Below are 25,504 nucleotides of genomic sequence, written 5' to 3' on the forward strand. Positions count from 1 at the left end.
CAAGTGCACAGCCTCTGAACAAATTAACAGCTGTCTCAACGGTTAATTACAAAATGGATGGAGCATTAGAGGGCAAAGCCTTAATGTACTCGTTAAGACAGAAAGACTTTGCCTGGGCGCTTTTCCAATTAGTTAAGTCCTGGCTTGGCATGCCCTACTTCTCTGTTGTTTCTGTTTTCTTTTTAAAACACAAACATTTGTCAGCTGAGCCTGAATGTGACCACTTTGAGTTTCAGCTATTTAATGATTTTTTTTAAGAAAACAAGTCTTCGGTGAAATTCATAACTCTTTTATTTCTGCATTACACGCTGTGAAGTTTTTTTTTATTTTTTGTTTTTTTTGTTTGCTGTATACTCAGACGAACTTCATGAGCTTCCCTCTTAGGTCGGCCGAAGTTTATGTTTTTATGGTTTTTTTTTCGCTGAGCAGATCAATAATCTTGTTTAATTATTACATGGCAGGGCCCAAGTCCTTTCAGTCGTTCATAATTCTAATCAATAGCTAGTATGAGCAAAGGTACACTGACTGCAATACAAGAGCTTTTTATTAAAGTCAATGTACAGTGCTTTTTTATTTTTTTAAAGTTGACTTAAAGTGAAAGGTGTAAATAAATGGATGAGATATACAATTATATTTATTCTCCTACTCCTTAAAATTACTTTTTAAAGAGGAACTCCAGTGAAAATAATGTAATAAAAAAGTGCATTGGGAGAGAAGAAGAAAGGAAGAGGTGGAAGATATATGGTCATCACAAGGAGAAATGTCAGACTTTTGTACATAGATGTATAGGCATATCTCATCCCCAGAAGAGGGGAGGGTATTAATGATGAGAGCATCATCTGTACTTCTTAATCCTAATAACTTTCCTGAATGTAAAATAAATGTTTTGTTTTTCTTAACAAATAAGTTTTATTGAGGTTTTCCCAATCAATCAGCTGTCCTCCCAGGACCCCCCCCCCCCCCCCCACCTCATCCTACCTCACCGCCCACACTTTAGATACTTAGTATTGTAAAACCGCAATCATCAGTTAGCTAAGGTTCGTCTCATAATCCATTGTTTCTCAAAACTGTCCTTGTGACTCCCCAACGGTGCATGTCTTGTAGACAGCCTCCCCTATGCACAGCAGTAGGAGAACAGAGGCGCCAGCAGGATAAAAATGGATAAAACCTTTAAAATTTGCTTGGAGGAAGTGGTGGACTTACCTCCATAAAGCAGACACGAAAAACTGTCTGAATAGTAGCAATCACATTTATTATATAGTACCCCAAAAAGTGCAGTCTCACTGAGGCGCTACACCTGCTATTGCCAAAATTCTGTTTTGTCTCCACGTTTATTGCCTGATGAAGCGGGCTTGGCCTGCGAAACGCGTTGCACTACACTTTTTGGGGTACTATATAATAAATGTGATTGCTACTATTCAGACAGTCTTTCGTGTCTGCTTTATGGAGGTAAGTCCACCACTTCCTCCCATCAAATTTTAAAGGTTTTATCCATTTTTATCTTGCTGGCGCCTCTGTTCTCCTACTGCTGTACCGTGTCCACCCCTGGTGGAGGGGTGATCTACCCCTTTTTCTGATCTACAGAGAGCGACTTCTTACCCCTGAGTGAGGACAGGTCTAATCTCCTCACCTGCCTATACAGTGGTTGCCTATGTGGTAACCCACACTTGTGAGTATACTCTTCTCACTGATTATCCTTACTTTATTTTTTGCATAACATACTACACTATATTGGGCTCTCGGTTTCTCAAAATTGTATCCCCTATGCACAGGTGGAGTAATTAGTGTGTCAGCTCTACCTAGCTGAGACACTAATTACCCCACCTGTGCATAGGTGAGGTTGACTTGCCTGCAAAACATGCACCATTTAAATTTTGCCTGCAAAACATGCACCATTGGGGAGTCACGAGGACAGGTTTGAGAAACACTGTCTGTACCTTAACACTGTCACAATCTATACCTTGATTTTTAAGATATTTCAGCCATGGTGTCCACATTCTAGCAAACTTTGCAGGACAATTCCTTTGCCTATAGCTAATTTTGTACATTTGTAATGATGAGTTTACTAGTTTGACCCATTCCCCAGATGTGGGGACGTTTGTCTGAATCCAGTTTGAAATTAACACCTTCTTAGCATAGAAACAAAGAGTACTCCATAGTAGAACCGCCCTCCTGGATGACATATGGATACAATAACCAACCTCTGTCTCTCTGCCTGGGAACATTGATAGCTTATGGGTAGTAAATAGATATCTGAAGTGCCATTGAGGGACAGGCATCCATGAAGTCAACAATCCAGCTACATAACTCTATTTCTTAGGGGCCCTTCACATCTATTTGAATTTGTGTGCATTAACGTGGTCTGAAACTCTGACATAACATTCAACAAAAATGTGTTTTCCTACTTTTTATTACTCATACAGTTATCATATTTGCTTTTGTGCACAAGTAATATTGTCTGTCTACAAATTACAAGTTTCCAAAGTCTAGTTTATCTAGCCCTGAAACCTGCCATTGCATTTTCTTCAAACTGCTTGTTATTATATATTAACATCTTCTAATTAGCTGTTCTGAGCTGTTTGTGTGCTTGAAGCACAGAGAGCTCCTTTTCACTTGTTACACTGTGTTTATACACCTGTATCAACATTGGAATGCAAACACATATACTGTTATCTCCAGTTTGGAAGCGGATTTGAAACTGAATAGCAGGACAAAGTGCTTTGTTTAACCATTTCAGTGATGCTCTGCTAAAAAAAAATTTCTAGGATAGTAGCTTTCAAGCTGTGAGGAATCTTTTAAAGCAAAGTAGAAATGCTGGCTTTCAGACCACTTTAACCACTTTACCCCCGCGCGTACGTATTTCTCCGCCCCTTTTTCCATCCTTTAAAAACCAGGGACGGAGAAACACGTACTTTCCGCGTTCCCGACGCTGCCCGCGCTCCCGCTCGTAAACACGCCGCCCGCCGCTAGTAAACACGCCGCCGCCCGCTCGCCCAGAGATCAATGAACGGGAAAATCCATTCCCGTTCGTTGATCTAAGCCCCGCAATGATCTCCTATGGGCAGCGCGATCATTGTGAGAAAAAACTCACGTGTCCAGCCTCCTTATTCTTCCTCCGGAAGGAAGCTTGGAGGTCGCATTAAAACAAAAAGTTACTGTGGCCATCTTGTGGCCAAATAGTAAACTACACCCTACACATTTTTCACATACAAATAAATGACTTTTACACATAAAATTAACTCATTACCTCCCACTCTCCCCATTTTTTTTTTTTTTTGTAATTAAAAAAAATTAAAAAATGTACAATTAAAAAAAATACATAAATAGTTACCTTAGGGACTGAACTTTTTAAATATTTATGTCAAGAGGGTATAACACTGTTACTTTATAAACTATGGGCTTGTAATTAGGGATGGACGCAAAACTGAAAAAAATGCACCTTTATTTCCAAATAAAATATTGGCGCCAAACATTGTGATAGGGACATAATTTAAATGGTTTTATAACCGGGACAAAAGGGCAAATACGTTTCATGGGTTTTAATTACAGTAGCATGCATTATTTAAAAACTATAATGGCCGAAAACTGAAAAATAATTATTTTTTTCCCCACATTTTTCCTATTTTCCCATTAAAACACATTTAGAAAAAAATAATTCTTGGCATAATGTCCCACCTAAAGAAAGCCTAATTGGTGGCGAAAAAAACAAGATATAGTTCATTTCATTGCGATAAGTAATAATAAAGTTATAGACGAATGAATGGAAGGAGCGCTGAAAGGTGAAAATTGCTCTGGTGCTCAGGGGGTAAAACCCCTCAGTGGTGAAGTGGTTAAGAATGTTTGGAAATTTGAATTCATTGCACATCTAGGCACTTATTCAATGTACTTTTTTTTTGGTACGCTTTCTCCTAGGAGATAATTTTTTATCTCCTGGTTAACCTTTCGGTAGCCCCGCCCAAGTTATCCCATGTCAGATAACTCAGGGCAGGGCTGTCACAGCCAGCTAAACTCCTGCTACCTCCCCCAGCCTGCTGGGAAGCACTTCACCAGGAATAGACTCTTATTGGTGCTTTAAATATACATTCTTAAATTGTTCACTGTTTAATGGTACTAGTATTTTCTTTATATTGTATGTGAGCGCTGGAAATAGATGATTACAATTTTTTTCTGTCAGCCTAAATGCAGAGTAGCGCAGGACGTCCTTTGATATTTACTTGATCTGGACGTAGGATTAAAGGGGCGCTATGGTGAAACATTTTAAAATTAAAAAAATATGTGCAAACAAACAAATAAGAAGTACATTTTTTCCAGAGTAAAATGAGCCATAAATTACTTTTCTCCTATGTTGCTGTCACTTACAGTAGGTAGTAGAAATCTGACAGAAGCGACAGGTTTTGGACTAGTCCATCTCTTCATGGGGGGATTCTCAGGGATTTATTTATTTTCAAAAGCACTTAGTGAATGGCAGTTGCTCTGTCCAACTGTCAAAAAACTGTGAAGCGCACAGGGAAGCTGGCCAGCATCATTGTTTAAATCCTTTTTACGGAATATCTTTATAAAGAATAAAAGACTTGCTGAGAACCCCCTATGAAGAGATGGACTAGTCCAAAACCTGTCGCTTCTGTCAGATTTCTACTACCTACTGTAAGTGACAGCAACATAGGAGAAAAGTAATTTATGGCTCATTTTACTCTGGAAAAAATATACTTATTATTTGTATATGTTTACACGTATTTCTTATTTGTCTATGTTTGCACATGTTTTATATTTTACAATTTTTCGCCATAGTGCCCATTTAAGTCTCCTCTTACACCATGGAGCGGCACTGTATGCTGACATCCTCCTTTGAGTTCTGATCGCATGTGATGTCATGTGATCGGGACCAGGAAGATGACGCCAGCATACTGCGCCTCTCCATGGTGGAAGAGGAGACCCGATTTGGCTTCAGGATCATGTAAATTTCAAAGCATTCCCTGCCCTATTCTGTAATTAGGCTGGCAGAAAAATATAAATTGTATTCATCTATTTCCAGCGTTCCCATACAATATAAAGAAAATACTAGTACCATTAAACAGTGAACAATGTAAGAATGTATATTTAAAACAGCGGTAAGAGCAGGGGTGTAACTAGGCCTCACCGGGCCCCCCTGCAGAATTTCAGAGCAGACTGACGGAACACAGGATATAAACAGTTCGAGTACGTATATATCAGTGACACTGATGTATTAACGTAACACAAATACAAGGAAAATAACAAACGCGCTACTGGTAGTATGCGTATATATCGGCGATGAACCAATATATGATGCAAGACCAGCAAAGTAACAAATACTGATAAACAGTATCAGGACTAGAAGGACTCACTGACCCCTTCGCAGGAGATCAGTGCAGTCCACACGAGATCTAGGAACGGGGGGGGGGGGGGTGGCAGACAGAGTAACAGACTGATCTGAAACTATGATAGCCCGTGGAGCCCTGCAGGAAGCAGATCTTTATACTGAGGTCATCCAATGGGAGCAGACATGCAGATTCCCACACAGGTGAATGATAATCAATCCCAGGCTGACAGCAGGAAAGGGCAGACAATGATATGCAGCCTGCAAGAAAGGGATTGCAGCACCATTTCAAAAGACATTGGCCTCAATTCACTAAACTTATCTCCTGTCTTTAATAACTCTTCTAGAGTTGTTACCATGGTGATAAGGCATGTAGTATTCAGGAAACATTTTACCTCAGGCAAGCCTAAAGTTAACCCTTCTGTCTTTAAATGAACTCTCCAATCCTTAAAATACCTCCAGAGTTAAAAACAGGCTGTTAATTAACTGCGTGTGAAAATAACTACAGAGGAGGTAAATTAACTACAGAGGAGGTAAATTAACTACAGAGGAGGTAAATTAACTACAGGAGAGGTAACTTAAGGAATGAAGAGGTAAGATAACTCTCTGACGTGTGGAGGTAAATTTTCTCTTGCCTTATTATCTCTAGCATGATCTTAGTGAATTGCGGCCAATGTTTGGTTTCAAAAAAGCATCTTAAACCGTCATCAACCTCAGAGCGACTGCAGATGGAATCAACGCTCAGTGTGAGCGCACGCAAAACTATGCGAGCAAATGCACGCAAAGAAATAAAAAACTGCTTGTCTACAGTAAAACTGCAGCCAGCAGTACATGCTGCAGAAGTGATCATAACAGGGATAATGAGTGTTCAAATTCCAGTGTCCATACCCAGCTCCAAACAGTGTAATTCCAGGCGCACAGCTACAAGGGAGCAGCCTTGTGGCCACAGGGGGCCCAGAGCTGGGATGGGGGCCCCAACAACTACTTCACTCTTTCCGATAAGGGGTGTTTGTCCAGGGTAATCCTTCAGATCAGGTCACATTAGGGGGGAAAGAGGCGCCCTGGTTGAATAAAAGCTTCTAAAAACAGTTTAAAAGCGAAAAGTATAACAAAGGTGTCCTACCTCAATAGCGAAATCTTTGTAGCTTACAAAAGATTTTATTTTCTTACAAAAGGTTTTCTTACAAAAGAATCTTTTGTAAGCTTAAAGCTACAAAGATTTTGTCATTGAGCTAAGACTCCTCGTTATCCTTTTCGCTTTTAAACTGTTTTTAGAAGCTTTTATTCAACCAGGGAGCTTCTTCCCCCCTAATGTGCATAGTACACCCCCGTACATATCCTGTCCGAGGGGGGTGACAGAATGCCCATGGTTTCCACCACGGTGGACATTTGTCCCCCTTTTTTTCAAGAGAGCGACCACATCCAGGTCCATCCAGGACCACCCCGAGTAGAGTCGGGTTTATGGTCTCCACCTGCTTCCTGTGGTCGGTTGCCCCTTGCAACCCTCCTTTGTGAGTAGCATCTTACCTATTATTATTTCACCAATAACTGACATACTACACTACTGGGCTCCCGTCTTTTGTCTCCCGGGCCTTTTCCTATAGAGTGCCAAGACACCCCTTCTACATTACTTCAGATCAGGTGTTTTTGTGGCTACACTTGCTATGAGTGTGAAGATCACAATGTTCACACGTTTTAGAATCATTGAAAGCTGGGCCTCCAGGCTGTGAGGGTCACCAGGATTAGGCAAGGGAAAGGGTGTGAAAATTGGGGGGCCCAATTAAAGTTTTGTGGGGGGGGGGTGCCATGATTTGTTGGTAAGCCTCTGTGTAATGCAGGCAAGTCTAGGCTATCGCACAGATCCCCCCTTGGGTTTGGGACTCACCGGATGCTGCGGGCCAATCAGGGCCCATCTGCACTTCTGGGGAATAGGCCATCCCAATGCCTCTCTGGCACGCAACCTGATTGGCCGCAGCATCCGGTGGGTCCCAAACTGAAGGAGAGATCTGTGTGATGGCCTAGACTTGACTGCATTACGGTGTTTGAAGCTGGATATGGAGACTGGAATTTGAACGCTCATTATACGTTTAGAGACTTTTGGCAGAAAATGATGCTATGCCGCAGCGTACAGGAGAAAAAAAGGTCTAGGAAAAGGATAAAATAAAAAAGTATCAAAAAGTAGGTGAAAAAGTACTGTCAAAATGATTCTGAGTCTTTTTTTATGCTTGCTGGTGGCTTAACCACTTAATGACAAGCTGACTTATAAAAACGTCCTGCTAGAGCCTCTTAATGGCTCCAGGACATTTTTATTAGTCAGACAGTGCTGCTGCCGCTGTAAGCGTGCATGTGTGCGCGTGCACATGTACGCGTGCATGTGTACGCTCCCGCGGGTGCACGTGCACACTCCCGCACGTGCATTCCCGTGAACGTGCAAGTGAAAATAGTGAAAAAAAAAACACCAAAGAAAAAAATACACCTTTATTTCCAAATAATATATTGTCAACATACTTTGTACTAGGGACATCATTAAAATCTTGTGATAACCAGGACAAATAGGCAGATAAAATGTGTGGGTTTTATGTACAGTAGCAGTGTTTATATTAAAACCATAGGGGGTGAAATTGGAGAAATAGTGTATTTTTTCATTTTTCCCTTGTATTTTCCTTTAAAATGCATAGAAAATAGAGTAATTAGTGAAAACAAATATCAACCCCAAAAAGCCCAATTGGTGGTGAAAAAAAAGATATATATCATTTCATTGTGATTAGTAGTGATTAAGCAATTGGCAAATTAAAGGGATGAGCACTGAAAGGTGAAAATCGCTCTTGTCTGTTAGGGTAAAACCGCCTTGGGGTGAAGTGGTTAAAGGGAATTTTATTGATAAGGTGTAAAAATATATATTTTTTAAAAGGGCATCAGCTAGCTCCCAAAAGTATGAGTGTTGAATGTGGTGGTTTTAAACTTTTGATCAATTGATATCTACTGTATGTATATTTCTACTTTTTATCATTAATAAATCCATTATATTACAATAATTTATGTCCAGCGCAGCCTGATTGTATTGATACCCTTTTCCTGAGCGTGGGGGAGGGGTACCCCCACATATCTTAAGGCTAGCAGCAGGAAGAGAACTGTAGGAGGTTGTATACCATTGTGTAGAACATATATCAAGTGGCATTAATACTAGCAGCGACCCTCAGTGTATATATAATATTCAGGTGTAAAAATATCACCTAATGAAAACTTAAAGAAAATCTGTAATGAAAAAACCTCCCCTGGGGGGTACTCACCTGAGGTGGGGGAAGCCTCCGGATCCTGTTGAGGCTTCCCCCGTCCTCCTCGGTCCCACAGCAGCGGAGAAAATCCTCCCGGAGCGGCAGGGATGTAAATATTTACCTTTTGGCTCCAGCGCAGGCGCAGAATCCGCTCTTCCCACGGAGAGAGGTGATAATAGCCGATCTCCGTCGGGCCGCTCTACTGCGCAGGCGCAAGTTGCCTGAGCAGCAGAGCGGACCTGACGGAAATTGGCTACTTTCACCTATCTCCGTTAGAAGAGCCGCAACAGCGCCCCCGCTGAAGCCTGAAAAGGTAAATTTTGCACAGGCTGTCGGATTTGTCGCCTGTGCGTTCCAGGGTCTTCAGCGAGACCGCCGGGGGACACAGGAGAATGGGGGAAGTCTCGATAGGGTCCAGAGGCTTCCCCCTACTGAGGTGAGTACCCCCCAGGGGAACTTTTTTTCAGTACAGGTTTTCTTTAATGGCCCATATGCAATTAACTTTGTCTCTTGCATTCTCTCTTAGGAGATAATTTTCATCTTCTCTTTAAAATAACTTTTTCGCATGTTGCAATTGCAATTGTACCCCAAATCGGTGAAAAGATCTATCAAAATTATTTTGAGTATTTTCTTGCTTGATGGGGGTTTAAAGGGCATTTTATGAGAAAATGTGAAAATATTACCTTGGAGAAAACCCAGGAGAAAAAGTGAATTGCATATGGGCCAATGTCTTTCAATGGCATCACATTTTTGTTTGTTGTCTTTTTATCTGTATCTTGCAATTTTCCTGCATTTTAAAATCACATGGCAGGTCTGTTTTTTTAATCCTGCAAGTTAATGCAAGTCAACAGAAATGCAGAAAATAAAATCACATTTTGTGCAAAACAATCATATTCAATTTTAAGGTAATTAGATTCATTTTCACATATATTACCTTTACTGGTATGCATGGAAAAATCACAATCCCCCAAAAATTTGCTTACAATTATACAGAAAAAAATTCAAAAAAAGGACAAAAGTGAATTAAAAAAATACTCTAAAAATTCCACACAGTTTCCTGCTTGGAATGCAGGAAATCACATGCAGAATTAGCACTGATAGGTTTGAATGGCCCCTTACACATTTAACACACATCTTATGCTTGGACTACACGAGTTGATCCGGCGGCCGATTAGCTGCCGGATCGACTCCCACCGCGTCCCTGCTCATCTGCGGGTGCGCGCGGATCGATTACCGCTCGGATCGAGCGGGCGGGGGTCGAGCAGTGTGATCGGACCAGCTGAATATTATCAGCTGGCCGGATCAGCTGCTCGATACACGGTACAGAAACGTACCGTGTATCCCCAGCATTAGAACCGTGTGTAACTTTGACAATCGTGCCAACAGCTGTACTTGCTGTAATTGTCTACTTCTCTGTAACATTCATGATATTTATTTTAATCATATAAACTCTATAAATATCCACAACTACTTAGTTTGAGTAATCTTTTGATAACACCTTCCTCTTTTTCAGGCTCCTGACAATTATTAATGTTTTTTTAAGTGGGAAATAAAATATTTAAAAAATAATGTACTCCACAAAAAATGTAATATTCAAACAAGCATTTTTTTAAAAGCCTTTTTTAACTTTAGAAATCACCTGGTTGGTCTGCCAGCTGCCTTTCCAATACAGAGGAAGTTTTTTTTAAGCGATTGTGATTATTATGCAATTTTTTAGGATTAAGGTAAAGGAAAGTAAAGTATTCTCTATGGTGCCAGGCTTCGGACAATAAAAGGTGCTTCAGGTACGGTACATTTATTGTGAGGCTGCCAAATAATGTATTTTTCAAATACATAATATATACAGTTTAATCCCGCTTCAATATTTGTACTGAATTCTAACATTAAGTGATAGAATTTCATTGTTGTATCTGGATGTTCAAGTGATACAACTCAGTGCTGATTTGTACCATCTGACAAAGGAAGAGGGACTTTCGAAAGCAAGTTGTATTTTAGTTTTTGTTAGTGGAAATAAAATCAGTATCACGCTCAGCTCTCAACCTGTTTTGATGCTAAATGTGCTCCACAATGGCTGCACCCATCTCCTGAAAGAAACAGACAATACGAAACGCGTAACATTTTCTAATCTCAATATACCTTTTATTACATGACATATACAACAAGGATGTCATCAAATCACATTAAGTCGGTTCTTTGCCATCTGAGCCTGCTGCAGTTTATAGACATTCAAACTCTTCCACTTTTTATTTTCTTTTTTTTAGGATGACAGTACTGATATACACATGACATTTTTCTTTACCAATGCCTGAAAGCACTTGTGCAAAGTAGCAGACCCTTGAAGAGACAAAATATGAAGCAAGCATATATAAAATATTTTGATGATCGCTGATCAGCCCTCACGTTTAGACTGACATGGTAAAATTAATAGAAATGTTTGCCCAGGCGTGCCTCTGTGATTAGATTGATTTGTCTGTCATGTTTCGAAATTCTAACCAATGCAAATGCTGTTTTTGAATATGTTTAGCTCTGAATTTTATTTCTGCTTCTGCGAATCCCGTTAAAACGGTTTCTAGGTTTTTCGGTGACTGAAATATGTTGTGGAAAGAAGAGGTAAAGGAGATAGTTGGCATTTGGATTTGCATCATGAAGGGCACATTTCTTTAAGATGATATTCTACTCTTGCTGATAAAACTTTGTCCCCTCATTTTAGATCTTTATATCACAGAGGATTTTTTTACATAGTTATCTAGTTAGATAGTTATTTAGGTTGAAAAAAGACATCCATCCATCGAGCTCAACCAGAAAATAAAGTACAACACTAACCTGCACCCTAAAATATTGATCCAGAGGAAGGTGAAAATCCTTTTTGAAATATTATTTATTATAGTTACATGGACAGTGCATCTTTACTGCCTGCAAAGTGAGTATTCAATGTTTCAAATTTTTGGTTAGTGCATGTGCTGCTTCTCGGGGCACTCTGCTATGTGCAGCTAATTGCACGTTAACAGGAGGGGGGTATTATTGGTAGAGATGAGTGCACAGATTTTACAGAATGATGATTTACAAATTGGAATTTTGCAATTTCGATTTTTTTTTTATTTTTGAAAGTAAGAATTCATTGAATTCTGACTGGGTAATGCCAAAAGATATGAAAAGTACCATACGTTTAAAGGTTTTTTTTTTTATATAAATAATACAAAAATAACAAAAAGGGTGCTAGTGTTTACTGAGCATGCTCTTGGGAAGCAAACATGTGTAATAAATTACATAAATAAAATTATTTCATGATTTTGCTACTTTACAGCGTCAACTCAGAATCTGCAAAATTCCGAAATCGGAAATCAATAATTCCAACCAACCTTAGTCACTGAAACATTAGCTGTTCCGTATGTTTTTTGACATGACACACTAAGGGCAGCTTCACACCAAGAGTGCATTTAAAGAGTTTACTAGTGTTTTCAAAGGCACTTGGACAATTAAATCCTATGAGATATTTCGCACCAGACAGAATTGTTTTATTAAATTACAAAAGCGCTGCATGTAGCATTTCTGGAGTGATTATGGTTGTGTACTAACCATAAAAAAGCAAAAGTGCTGTGAGAATGCTCCTAAATCACATTAAAATTGCTCCAAAAATCACTAATCACTTACTGGTGTGAAACAGCCCTTAAAAGACATGTTATGTTCATAAAATATTTATATTTCAGATTCTTTAACTAATTCTTAGGCCGCAATAGCAGCATAGGGGGCGATTTTGTGGCTGGGAATGCGAAGAATCACTCACGTTCCATGCCTGTCGGGTCCTGACGGCGAAACTGGAAGTGGTCGCCGGCGTGGCGGGTGGATCAGAGAAACACGGTGAGGGCACCAATTAGCTGCAGGGGGCTGAGGGAAGCCCCAGGTGAGTAAAACTCATTTTTTTATGACTTAAAGAGACACTGAAGCGAAAAAAAAATATGATATAGTGAATTGGTTGTGTACTATGAATAATTACTAGAAGATTAGCAGCAAAGAAAATATTCTCATACTTTTATTTTCAGGTATATAGTGTTTTTTCTAACTTTGCATCATTCTCTAATATGTGTAGATTACACAACACTCAGCATTCAAAATGAGTCTTTCAGAGCAGTCTGTGAAGTAATGACCTCTCCTCTAGCAGAGGAAAAGTAAACAGTCCAGGAACAGTTGAGATAATAAAAGTCAGATAACAGCCCTCTCCACGACCAAGTGGAAGCAGGAAATTTGGGCGCATGAGGCAGGTGGACAAAAAGGGCGCCGCCATTCACTCCCATAATAAATATCGTTTAATGGGTGCCCAACAGGAAAAAAGGGCCCCGGAGAAAAATAACGTTTTAAAAGCGGCGCCCGGAGACTTTTAGGGCCATATTCTATTGCTGAACTCGCCAGCGCTAAGCACTGGCGAGTTCTTAACTTAGGTGATGGGGGCATCGCCTAATCTAATAAAACTTTAGACCCCCCCCAGGCGGAAAAGAACTCGCTTGGGCGATATAATCGCCCAGCGAGTTCTTAACACCGAATCCAATTACCCTTATCATGTCTCCGGGAAGCGATGCTTCCCGGCAGACATGAGCGTTAGCTTAGACCTGCAAAAAGCAGGTCTAAACTAGCTAACGCACGTCGTCGCCGCTGCATCTGGGGGTTTCCTTTAATAAGGAGACCCCCAGAGCTCCCCGTCGGGTCGCCGCACAGTTTAGAAGCCCCCGCGCAGCTCTGCACCGGCACCCCTGCTGGCATACATACCGCCGCAGATCACCCGCCGCCTCTCGCCGCAAAATCCGTCACGTAATTACAGTGTATCTAACACTGTAATTACTGTCGGCATAGAAGGAGCCCGGGCAAAGCATCTTTGAATCTGCAGCCTGGGCTCCCCATTGGTCCGCTGTCTAAACCAATAAAATGGCTCAGACAGCGGACCAATGGGGAGCCCAGGCTGCAGATTCAAAGATGCTTTGCCCGGGCTCCTTCTATGCGGACAGTAATTACAGTGTTAGATGCACTGTAATTACGCGACGGATTTTGCGGCGAGAGGCGGCGGGTGATCTGCGGCGGTATGTATGAAGGGGTGCCGGTGCAGAGCTGCGCGGGGGCTTCTAAACTGTGCGGCGACCCGACGGAGAGCTCTGGGGGTCTCCTTATTAAAGGAGACCCCCAGATGCAGCGGCGGAAGATAGCGGCGGGCGAGTGCGCATGTGCGGGGAGTGAGGCCGTGGTGCTGATGGACAGCACCACAGCGTAAACCTCACTCCCCATCGCTCGGTAAAAGGGAGCATCGCTCAGGCTTTCGCCTGAGTAATGCTCCCTAATGATCAGCCATCGCCCGAAGGATATGGGCAATAGGATTTGCCGGTAATCCTCGCGCGACGGCAAGGTGATAAGTAGCTCGCATCTGCAAGCTACTTATCACCTTGAATAGGATATGGCCCTTAATGTTTTATAACTGCTTCTCATGATTACACATTATTTAATGATTTATAATTTTTTACACATTATTTTTAAACGTAAAACAGTACAATATTTTTTAAAACATTATTTTTAAACGAAAAATTGTAAAATGTTTCTTTTTTAAAACATTATTTTTAAATGAAAAACCGCACAATATTTTTTAAAACGTTATTAATGCTTATCACAGGGGGTCTTAGGTTTAGGCACCACCAGGGGGGTCTTAGGTTTAGGCACCACCAGGAGGGTCTTAGGTTTAGGCACCACCAGGGGGGTCTTAGGTTTAGGCACCACCAGGGGGGTCTTAGGTTTAGGCACCACCAGGGGGTCTTAGGTTTAGGCACCACCAGGGGGGTCTTAGGTTTAGGCACCACCAGGGGGGTCTTAGGTTTAGGCACCACCAGGGGTGTCTTAGGTTTAGGCACCACCAGGGGTGTCTTAGGTTTAGGCACCACCAGGGGGGGTCTAGGGGTTAGGGATAGGTACAGGGAGGGTTCTGTGTGAGAGTAGGGTTAGGTATAGCTTTAGTAACATTCTTATTAATGTTTTATAAACTGTTTTTATAAATTTCACTTTTTAAACAGGGAAGATTAACATTTTTACAATTGCCGATTTCATACACATTATTTAATGATTTATAACTTTATAAAACATTATTTTTAAACGAAATATAGCACAATTTTTTTAAAAACATTATTCATGCTTATCGTTTAAAACCGTGCGCCCTTTTTAAACGTACGCGACTAAGACTTAGTCGGAGAGTTAATGGCTTGTTTGCATAGAGATAACAACTGGAGTTTCTTAACTCTTCCTGTACTGGAAACAATTAGACTGATGTATCTGATCTTAATGTTTTATTTCTTAGCTGTACTACACATACAAATCATAATATCATCATTTTTTTCGCTTCAGTGTCTCTTTAAGGTTCACTTTAAATTATTAAAGTGCAAAGATAATTTGAATAGTATTAGATTACAAAATGATATGAACCAATTATACAGTACATGCCATCGGAATGTTTTTAAACAAAGTTAAAGTTTCACTTAGAAAGAAAGAATGAACCATCACCACTTTAAAATCAATAAGGTTAAAATGGACACACCAGTGGCCCTACACTTCTGTGAACCAGGACACAGCAAGCAAGATCTGAAAGTACTTATTCTTAAGGGTAAATTTAATAAGTGCAGATTTATGAAAATGTTCAACACATTAACAGAAGGTTTACATTTTGGAATGGGTTTCATGACACCTTGTATAAAGCGGGATTGTCACCATAAAAATCAAATTTCAACATCAACTGGTCTGAGTGTATTAAGTGATAAAGATTCTAATCCTGAATTCAAAACTTATTCTGCTGTTATTATTTGGAGTTATCACATACTTAAAGGGGCACTATGGTGAAAAATTGTAAAATTTAAAATATGTGCAAACACAGACAAATAAGAAATACGCTTTTTCCAGAGTAAAATTAACCATAAATTACTTTTCTCTTATGTTAATGTCACTTACAGTAGGTAGTAGAAATCTGATAGAAGTGACAGGTTTTGGACTAGTCCATCTCTTCATAGGAGATTCTCAGCAAGTCTTTTATTCTTTATAAAGATATTCCCTGAAAAGGATTTGAACAATGATACTGGCCAGCTTCCCTGCTCGCTACACAGTTTTTTGGCAGTTGGACAGAGCAACTGCCATTCACTAAGTGCTCTTGAAAATAAATAAATCCCTGAGAATGCCCCATGAAGAGATGGGCTAGTCCAAAATCTGTTGCTTCTGTCAGATTTCTACTACCTACTGTAAGTGATTTATGGCTCATTTTACTCTGGGGAAAAACATACTTCTTATTTGTCTGTTTGCACATATTTTAAATTTTACAATTTTTCGCCATAGTGCCCCTTTAAGGAGCACTGGCCCTTTAGTAGTCAGTGCCAAACAGTTGCATGCTGGGGGTCCTTTTTATCTATAATATATTCCTCCTCTTCCATTTATTTCCCTGCCTAGCTGCTTATCTGCAACATGAACCCCTGCTCACTTGTGTTTACAAGCAAGGCTGAGGTGACTCAGCGATTGGAGGAGAAAAGAAAAAAGTAAAGGGCAGAAATGACATCAGGATTTAGCCTAAACTGTGGGCAAAAGACATGGTTCTCACCGGGAACAGAATTCTCGTCATTTACTATATAACATTCACTGAAATCAAAACGTGGAAAGTACAATACATGTGTTACGTAAGTAGATCAAGTATTTATCTACTTATATATGTGTTTTTTCCCTGGCATCCTACTGCTTTAACATAAAATGACTTGACTTCATGATCTTCAGCCTGTTGGACTTCATATATAATTGCATGAGCTCACTGGCCCCAGCCTACTGACAACCTGACATCTAACTGCTAAACAGTAACCAGTACAACTGTCATCTTCGTGTTTACTTTTTACCTGCATACAGTGCCTTAGGCCTCGTTCACATCTGCTGCGCTGAAAAACGTGTTAAAGTGCATGGTAAAAAACGCATGCGCTTGTGCGCGCTTTAGTCCGCATTTCTGTGCGTTGCGCTGCGCTTCTTTAAAGCACGTTTTGCTTACTGTAGCAGCAGCAGTTGTCAATAAAACTTTGTTTTTGTATGTAAATGTATTTTTTTCTCCAATTAGGGGTAAAAAACGCATGCGCTTCTATGCGCTTGTACGCGGTTCTATGCGCTAAAAAAGCGGACCCATTCACTTGCATTGCTGTGCGCTTTCCAGCTCAACGCACAGAAATGCCTGCAACACTACGTTTCTGTAACGCTGCTCAGCGCAGCGCATAGATGTGAACCAGCTACATTTAGTTACATGGAAAAATCAATACCTTGCTGAACGCACAGGGCAGTGCGCTGTGGAAAGTGCACAGAAACGGCCCTGATGTGAACAAGGCCTTACTTCAGCTAACCTCTGGAAATATACCTGAAGAAGGGGACTAGATGCCTGAAAGCTAAAACTTGCATAATTTAACTTTACCAGTTAGCCATAAAAAGGTATTACTTTTACAAAACTTAGGTTTTTTTCTACCTACACTTTGAAAGAAACATTTTGCTCATGTAAGGCTTCCTAGATGTGCATAGCTTTTTCCAGAACAATTTTCATACTCTTATTGTTCAGTACAGCAAATAGAAAAGAGCAGTTATTCAAAGCAACCAGTTAAATAAACCACATGTTATTACTGTTAAAAACGACATGCAGAAATAAAATAATGCATCCAAGAGAGCAATGGGGAAAAGAATCGGCACCAGTTGCAGTAATGGTCAGACACTCGGAAGGGGTTATTGGCGACCACTAAATGTGCCTCCAGTACGTAGAAATGTCCAGCATACAAAGGAGAAAAGCGAACCGGGCACCAGTAGTTTGCAGGTCACCAATTTATTGAATCCCATCCATAGACAAACACAGGCAACAGATAGCTGGTCTAATAGCCGTTTCGCAAGCTTAGTTGCTTGCTTCGTCAGAGACAAGGAAGGAAGCAAGCAACTAAGCTTGCGAAACGGCTGTTAGACCAGCTATCTGTTGCCTGTGTTTGTCTATGGATGGGATGCAATAAATTGGTGACCTGCAAACTACTGGTGCCCGGTTCGCTTTTCTCCTTTGTATGCCAGAAATAAAATAATGGTGAGTTTAAAGAATGTAGCATTTTATTTCTGTTCTGCTCCAGTCCTGTAGCAAACAGTAGAGATAGCCCAGAAGTCCCAGTGATTGCAGCTACAAGCAGGCATCTGTGTAAGTTTGCAAAAAGGTTTTAACCACTTTACCCCCAGCGGTACGAATTTCTCCGCCCCTTTTTCCCTCCTAAAAAACCAGGGACGGAGAAATCCGTACCTTCCGCGCTCCCGCCGCTGTCCGCGCTCCCGCCGCTCGTGCGCGCGCACCCGCCGCTCATGCACGCCGCCGCCCGCTCGCCCGGAGATCAATGAACGGGAAAATCCATTCCCGTTCGTTGATCTAGCCCCCGCAATGATCTGCTGCTTCTTTCAGAAACAGCGAGATCATTGTGCGTCTCCCAGCCTCCTACTGCTTCCTGTAAGCGTCCTTCCGGACGCTTACAGGTCGCATGTAAACAAACACTCTGTGGCCATCTTGTGGCCAAATAGTAAACTACACCCTAAAAGCATTTTACATATACAAACATTACATTTACACAATAAATTAACTCATTACCTCCCACACTCCCCAATTTTTATTTTTTTTTTGTAATTAAAAAAAAAAAAATACAATAAAAAAAAACATAAATAGTTACCTTAGGGACTGAACTTTTTAAATATTTATGTCAAGAGGGTATAACACTGTTACTTTATAAACTGCGGGCTTGTAATTAGGGATGGATGCAAAACTGAAAAAAATGCACCTTTATTTCCAAATAAAATATTGTCGCCAAACATTGTGATAGGGACATAATTTAAATGGTTTTATAACCGGGACAAATGGATTAATACATTTCATGGGTTTTAATTACAGTAGCATGCTTTATTTAAAAACTATAATGGCCGAAAACTGAAAAATAATAATTTTTTCCCACATTTTTTCCTATTTCCCCATTAAAACACATTTAGAATAAAATAATTCTTGGCATAATGTCCCACCTAAAGAAAGCCTAATTGGTGGCAAAAAAAACAAGATATAGTTCATTTCATTGGGATAAGTAATAATAAAGTTATAGACGAATGAATGGAAGGAGCGCTGAAAGGTGAAAATTGCTCTGGTGGTCAGGGGGTAAAACCCCTCAGTGGTGAAGTGGTTAAGTAAAGATGATCAAAGCGATGGTGAATTTATGACCTTTAGTAAATTAGTTGCATATTGCATGAAGCTTGGAACTTGCAAATAAGGTGCAAAATTAGAATCCTATTGATCACCTTTTTTGGTGAGTGAACAACTTTTTAATACAGTGGTGTACTATGGTAGTCAGGGCCGGATTTACCATAAGGTGCTGTAGGCACGAGCCTACAGGCGCCTGATGATGAAAGGTGGCTCACTTCCCTCCCCTAGTGTCTCCCTTTCTCCTTCCCTATGCAGAGTCCCGAGCAGAGCATAAATGAGAGGGATCTCACCCACCTCTTGGCATTTCACTGACGAGATCGCTCTTCAGTCAGGGGCTCTAATAACTACTTAATACTGAGGGTACCTCCAGCTACCTAATACTAAGGGGTAATTGTAGCTGCCTATGATGGGCAAGGGAAAAGTGACAGCTGGGACAGCCAGCTGTTTGGCAGGGATTTTTAGGTTCATGGAGGGCAAGGTCTAAGGTGCCAGAACATCTGTGCCTATAGGCCCCTGTGACGTAAGTCTAGGCCTGAGGGTAGTGGACCCAGCAATGCTGCACTGGATTTCACTGGGTGAAAAATCAAATACTTACCTACGGAGAGGGAAGCCTCCGGATCCTCAAGAGGCTTCTCATGCTGTTCCCTGGACCTTCTCTGCGGCATGGAACCCTCAGGAACATTAGAGCCAGGCTCATCTTCTGCCACGAGTGCCATGCTGCATCCACATGAGCACAGCCACACCTGCGCAGCAGTATAGAGCTGCTCATACACTAGTGGCTCCGGCTTAGTGTGCACACGTGACTGTACGCAGGCTCAGTATGGCCATTCCTACATCTGAAGAGGAGCATGCTCAACAACAGGGGACCAGAGGGTGATGTGGGATGCCTCTATGAGATCCATAGATCTTAGGTAAGTATGGGTTTTGTAACCGAGGTTGATCTTGGGTATACTTTAAACAAAAAAGTTACCGCTGTGTTTCCCAAAAATAAGACAAGGTCTTGTATTCATTTTTGCTCCAAAAGATGCATTAGGGCTTTTTATTTTTAGATGATGGGCTGGATTCACAAAGCCGTGCAAACTGTTTAGCACGAGTGTGCTAAACAGTTAGCACGTGAAGTGCCGTTCGCGGACTTTTACGAGCGCAAAGTGCCTCGATTAGCGCTAATCGCGGCACTTTGCGCGCGCAAAAGTCTGCGAACGGCACTTCACGTGCTAACTGTTTAGCACACCCGTGCTAAACAGTTTGCACGGCTTTGTGAATCAAGCCCTATATCTTACTTTTCCATAAAATGTATATCTACATTTAATCTTGAACAACCCGCCCCCTCCCCCAATATTTATTCAAATATAGTCATGTTATCACATTCTGGAACATCATCATAGCTTTTCCAAACCCTGAATTCCATCACGGATTTCTCATCATTGACTTTATTTCCTATTTCCTAATACAACAATCTACTTTTACAGAGTCTGACACTTGCCATCCTTATTGCTTTGGGTCATGTGGAGTCTTTTTAGTGTGTGATTATTTTGGGGGTGTCGGCCTTCCTTTGTAAAGGGTCTATCTGTCCTGCTGCATGCTATTGGTAATTGATTTTACTTTTTAAAATGTATACTATTCAGTAGCCGTGTGGATTTACTTTTTTTATAAAATGTAAGCAAGGCTCGTTTTTGGTGAAGGGCGTATACTTGGAGTATCCTCAAAAATCCCCCCCAAAAAATATGCTCGGGTTTATTTTCAGAGTAGGTCTTATTTTCCGGGAAACAGCTTAAAAGGTTAGTGCATTTGTTCTAATGAGATTGCAGAGAGAAAGAACTGTATAAAGAAACCCAAGATGTCCTGGATTTAACTTACCTTAGTAAATAAAATTTTGTTTAGCTATGGAGTAACACGTGCCATTTACAGAAAGCTGCTATGATCTTGGGTGGGACCTAATGTCGATCTACCATTGTGATTTTAAAAATCATTAAACCTCCTTTTATTGACTTCCTGCATCACTTCAGTTAATACAATACAATAATACAATAACATTTCTATAGCGCTTGTCTCCAATAGGACTCAAAGCGCTTAGGCTCTCTCAGATTCAGTAATTAGTAAGATGAAGTATTCACACAACAAAAGTTATAATTCTGCAAATGCCAGATTGAACAGGTGGGTTTTCAGTCTGGATTTAAACATCTCTAGAGATGGAGCTGTCCTGATCTGTTGAGGTAAGGAGTTCCAAAACGTAGGGGCAGCATGACAGTAGGCTCTGGGACCAACAGTTTCCAAGTGGACTCTGGGTATGACTAGATTATTAGAACCTGTGGATCTGAGAATGCGGGGATTGCTACGCAGCTGTAACATATCTTTCATGTATCCAGGGCCTAGATGATTCAGGGATTTAAATGTCAGTAGGCTGATCTTGAATAGGACCCTCCATTCTATAGGTAGCCAGTGAAGGGAGTGCAGGACTGGCGTTATGTGGCAGTGACAGGGTTGGTTGGTTAGCAGTCTGGCAGCAGTATTCTGTATCAGCTGTAGGCGGTACAAGACCTTTTTTGGAAGGCCAGTGTAGAGAGCATTGCAGTAGTCCAGTCGGGAGGTAATGAAGACATGAACTAAGGTTGGTAGATCTTCTGGGGGGATGAGGTGCTTGATTTTTGTGATGTTCTTAAGGTGAAAATAGGATGATTTCACTACAGCAGAGATGTGAGTTCTGAAGTTTAAATCCCCATCAATTAGAACTCCCAGGCTACGCACATGATTAGAGCTGCGTAGATCCGTGCCTCCTATTCCCAGTGGTGAAGACTGCAAGTTAAGTTGTTTATCTGTCATGCGCTGCCCTCCGATCAGAAGGACTTCAGTTTTGTCTGCATTTAGTTTCAGCCAGTTGTCATTCATCCATTGCTGTAGTTCACGTAAACAGGCGTTTATAGTTAGAGTTGGGTCTGTCACACCAGGCTTGAAGGAAAGATATACTTGGGTGTCGTCTGCATAGCAGTGGTATGTCAGGCCATGTTTTTGGATTAGTTTTGCAAGCGGTAACATGTAAATTGTGAAAAGCAGGGGAGAGAGGATTCAGCCCTGGGGCACCCCATACTTAAGTGGTATGGGGGTGGACAGGAAGGGCCCCATAGACACTCTTTGGGTTCTGCCACTCAAGAAGGATTTGAATCACTGAAGAACTATGCCATCAATGCCGCAATACAGTATTCCTGTAGCTTGTTTATCAAGATGTCATGGTCAACTGTGTCAAAGGCTGCAGAAAGGTCTAGCAGTATGAGGATGGAACACTCTCCTCTGTCTCTTGCCATGAGCAGGTGGTTGCATATTTGGATAAGGGCAGTTTCAGTGCTGTGGTGTTTTCTGAAGCCAGACTGGAATGGGTCATAGCTGTTGTCACTTGAGTTCCTCAATTCCACGGGGCTGGTGGAAGTCATTTTTCTGTGTACTAGAGAAGCAGAGCTGTTTGAAACTTGGTCATATGCCAAACTGGTCAAAATAGTGGTCATTTGGTTCAGTTTAGGCCTCCTCTGATGTTGCTGATATTCTGGCCATAATCAGGCTACGGTGGCCGAGCTAAACCATAATGCCCTGGGCACCATATAGCAGCCAGTGAAGTGACCAAAACAGATTCCATAATCCAATAGGATGCCTGGATCAATTGGTGTTTGACCCCACACAGTGTATCAAAGGGAAGAGTCATACTTGGAGCACTCATTTTACTCATGTTTGCACAACTAATATGCTTAAAAACAAAAAGAGGATCGAGAGGCCAATATGGTGCAGTATTGTCAGGTAAAATGAAGAGTTCAATACAATTTTATGTATATATATATATACTCACAAATACGGGTTACCCATAGGCAACCATTTTAAATGCAGGTGGGGAGCATTAGGACCTGACCCCACTCAAGTTAAGAAGTCGCTCTCTGTAGATAGTAGATGGGGATGCACCCCTCCACCCAGGGTGGCCTAGAATATCAGCAAAAGCTCGGTATACAGAGACGCCAGAGTAGAGTAAAACGTTTTAAAAACCACTTAAAAGCAGAGGGGGATGTTAAGGTGGACTTACCTCCCTCTTACGAAAAAAGAAAACTCACTTGAGTCTCGATAAAACAGAATTGACAAATTATTTATTCAACTCCACAGATGCAACGCGTTTTTCGGGTGTGACCCCGCTTCCTCAGGCAAAAATGGGAGCACAACTCAGCGGGTCAAGCAATAGGTTTAAGGCGCTCAAACCTATTGCTTGACCCACGAATTGTGCTCCCATTTTTGCCTGAAGAAGCTGGGTCACACCTGCGAAACGCGTTGCATTTGTGGAGTTGAATAAATAATTTGTCAATTCTGTTTTATCGAGACTGAAGTGAGTTTTCTTTTTTTGTAAGAGGGAGGTGAGTCCACCTTAACATCCCCCTCTGCTTTTAAGCGGTTTTTAAAATGTTTTACTCTACTCTGGCGCCTCTGTATACCGAGTTTTTGTTGCACCACTAATAGTTCTTTTTGCTGCAAAAGTAGTTAACTAGATTGTAAACCTTTGGGCAGGGTCCTCCTCCTTTTGTGTCCTACCTCATTATACACCTCCATTACTGTGCACCCATGCAATGCATTTTTTAATATAATTTTTATTTATAAAGATTAATAATTCAAATTACAAAGTGTAAGCCAATGTGAAAATTGCATCTTACGTCAATAAACATATACAAAGATGTCCTCCAGTTATTGATACAGATGAAAGTATTAAACAATAATGTTTGCAATTATTTGAAAAGAACTGTATTTAGAATTCTGATTTTTATATTTCTTGGTCAGTTATGCTTATTTATATATAAATATAAATCAAAGAGGGTCATCCGATTATATAGCAAACAAGCAAAACAAAAAGAAAGAGCAAAGCTCTTTCATCTACAGCTACAAAATTTTGGACACCAAGGGGGGAGGACTGAATAAAGAAACAAAAGTGACTGGAATAAGATCATCTTATGAGCTCATCAGTGGTTAGACTGGCACCTCTTTATATTCCCCTGTTTCCTCTAAACACCTCTTTATATTCCCCTGTTTCCTGAAATTCCATCCATGGATACCAAACCGCTCTATATCAATCCTATCTCTATCCAGGAGTATAGTTTCCTCAGCCTGATGCACTCTTTCTATTTTCATTATCCATTCTCTAATTGATAATGAAGCTTGGCATTTCCAGTAGGTGGCTATAAGACTTTTAGCTGAGTTCAGCATATGAGGAATCATAGTATTCTTATATTTCTTAGTAGAGAAAGGAATACGATGGAACAACACCACCGATGGATCCCTCTCTAACTCCACGTCAGTTATCTGTTTTACAAATTTAAGAACATTCTCCCAAAACAGGGCTATTTTTGGGTAGCACCAGAACCATGCTATGCATTTGAGTGAACTCAACTTGCCTAATCTCCATGCTCCCCTCCAGTGACTGACTAAGCATTACCTTGTACTCATACTGTGCTGTGTAATCTCCATGCTCCCCTCCAGTGACTGACTAAGCATTACCTTGTACTCATACTGTGCTGTGTGATCTCCATGCTCCATCCAGTGACTAAGCATTACCTTGTACTCATACTGTGCTGTGTGATCTCCATGCTCCCATCCAGTGACTAAGCATTACCTCGTACTCATACTGTGCTGTGTGATCTCCATGCTCCCCTCCAGTGACTAAGCATTACCTTGTACTCATACTGTGCTGTGTGATCTCCATGCTCCCCTCCAGTGACTAAGCATTACCTTGTACTCATACTGTGCTGTGTGATCTCCATGCCCCATCCAGTGACTAAGCATTACCTGGTACTCATACTGTGCTGTGTGATCTCCATGCTCCATCCAGTGACTAAGCATTACCTTGTACTCATACTGTGCTGTGTGATCTCCATGCTCCCCTCCAGTGACTAAGCATTATCTTGTACTCATACTGTGCTGTGTGATCTGGTTTTTCTTGTATTCCTGTCTTATTGCTGTATGCAACTCCTAAATATTGTCTGTAACCTTAACTAATGTCCAGAGCTGCGTAATATGTTGGTGCTTTACAAATACAATAAATAAAAAAAATAAAATAAATAAACTAGGTGCACTCTGAGGGGACAACAGTGAGTCTACTATTGTGGGGGCTTTAATTCAGCAATACAGGATGCTACATAGGTCTGGTAGGGTTTGTGCTGGGCAGGCAGGGATTACAGTTCTAGTGTAGCTTAGATACCTGTATCAGGAATCCTCATCCTAAAAGCACAGATTTATTTTGTCATTTAGTCAATCTTATACATTCCCACAGTGTTGTAGATCGTAAGCTCACAAGGGCAGTGCTCTCACATCCTTTTGTGTCTTGGAATTTACAATATATTTTGTTCATAATTTTACATTTGTCACTGTAATTGCTATGGCCTCGATTCATAAAAGCAGTGCGATAAAAAAAAATCTGGGAGGGAAAATACCGCACTCTGTATTTTCCCGGTCTGTGTGCTAATTCATAAAGGTTTTCCCAGCTGCCTTTGAAGTTCGGTAAATTACGCAGCCCATTGAGCGGTAGAGCAGAAGTGTGGCGATATCTGTCTTTTGCCCTACATAGATGACTACACACAGACGGCTCTCTGCACAGATGACTCACACAGAAGGCTCTCTGCACAGATGACTCACACAGACAGC

Source organism: Hyperolius riggenbachi, chromosome 4 (genome assembly GCF_040937935.1).
Source record: "Hyperolius riggenbachi isolate aHypRig1 chromosome 4, aHypRig1.pri, whole genome shotgun sequence".
Taxonomy (NCBI): Eukaryota; Metazoa; Chordata; class Amphibia; order Anura; family Hyperoliidae; genus Hyperolius; species Hyperolius riggenbachi.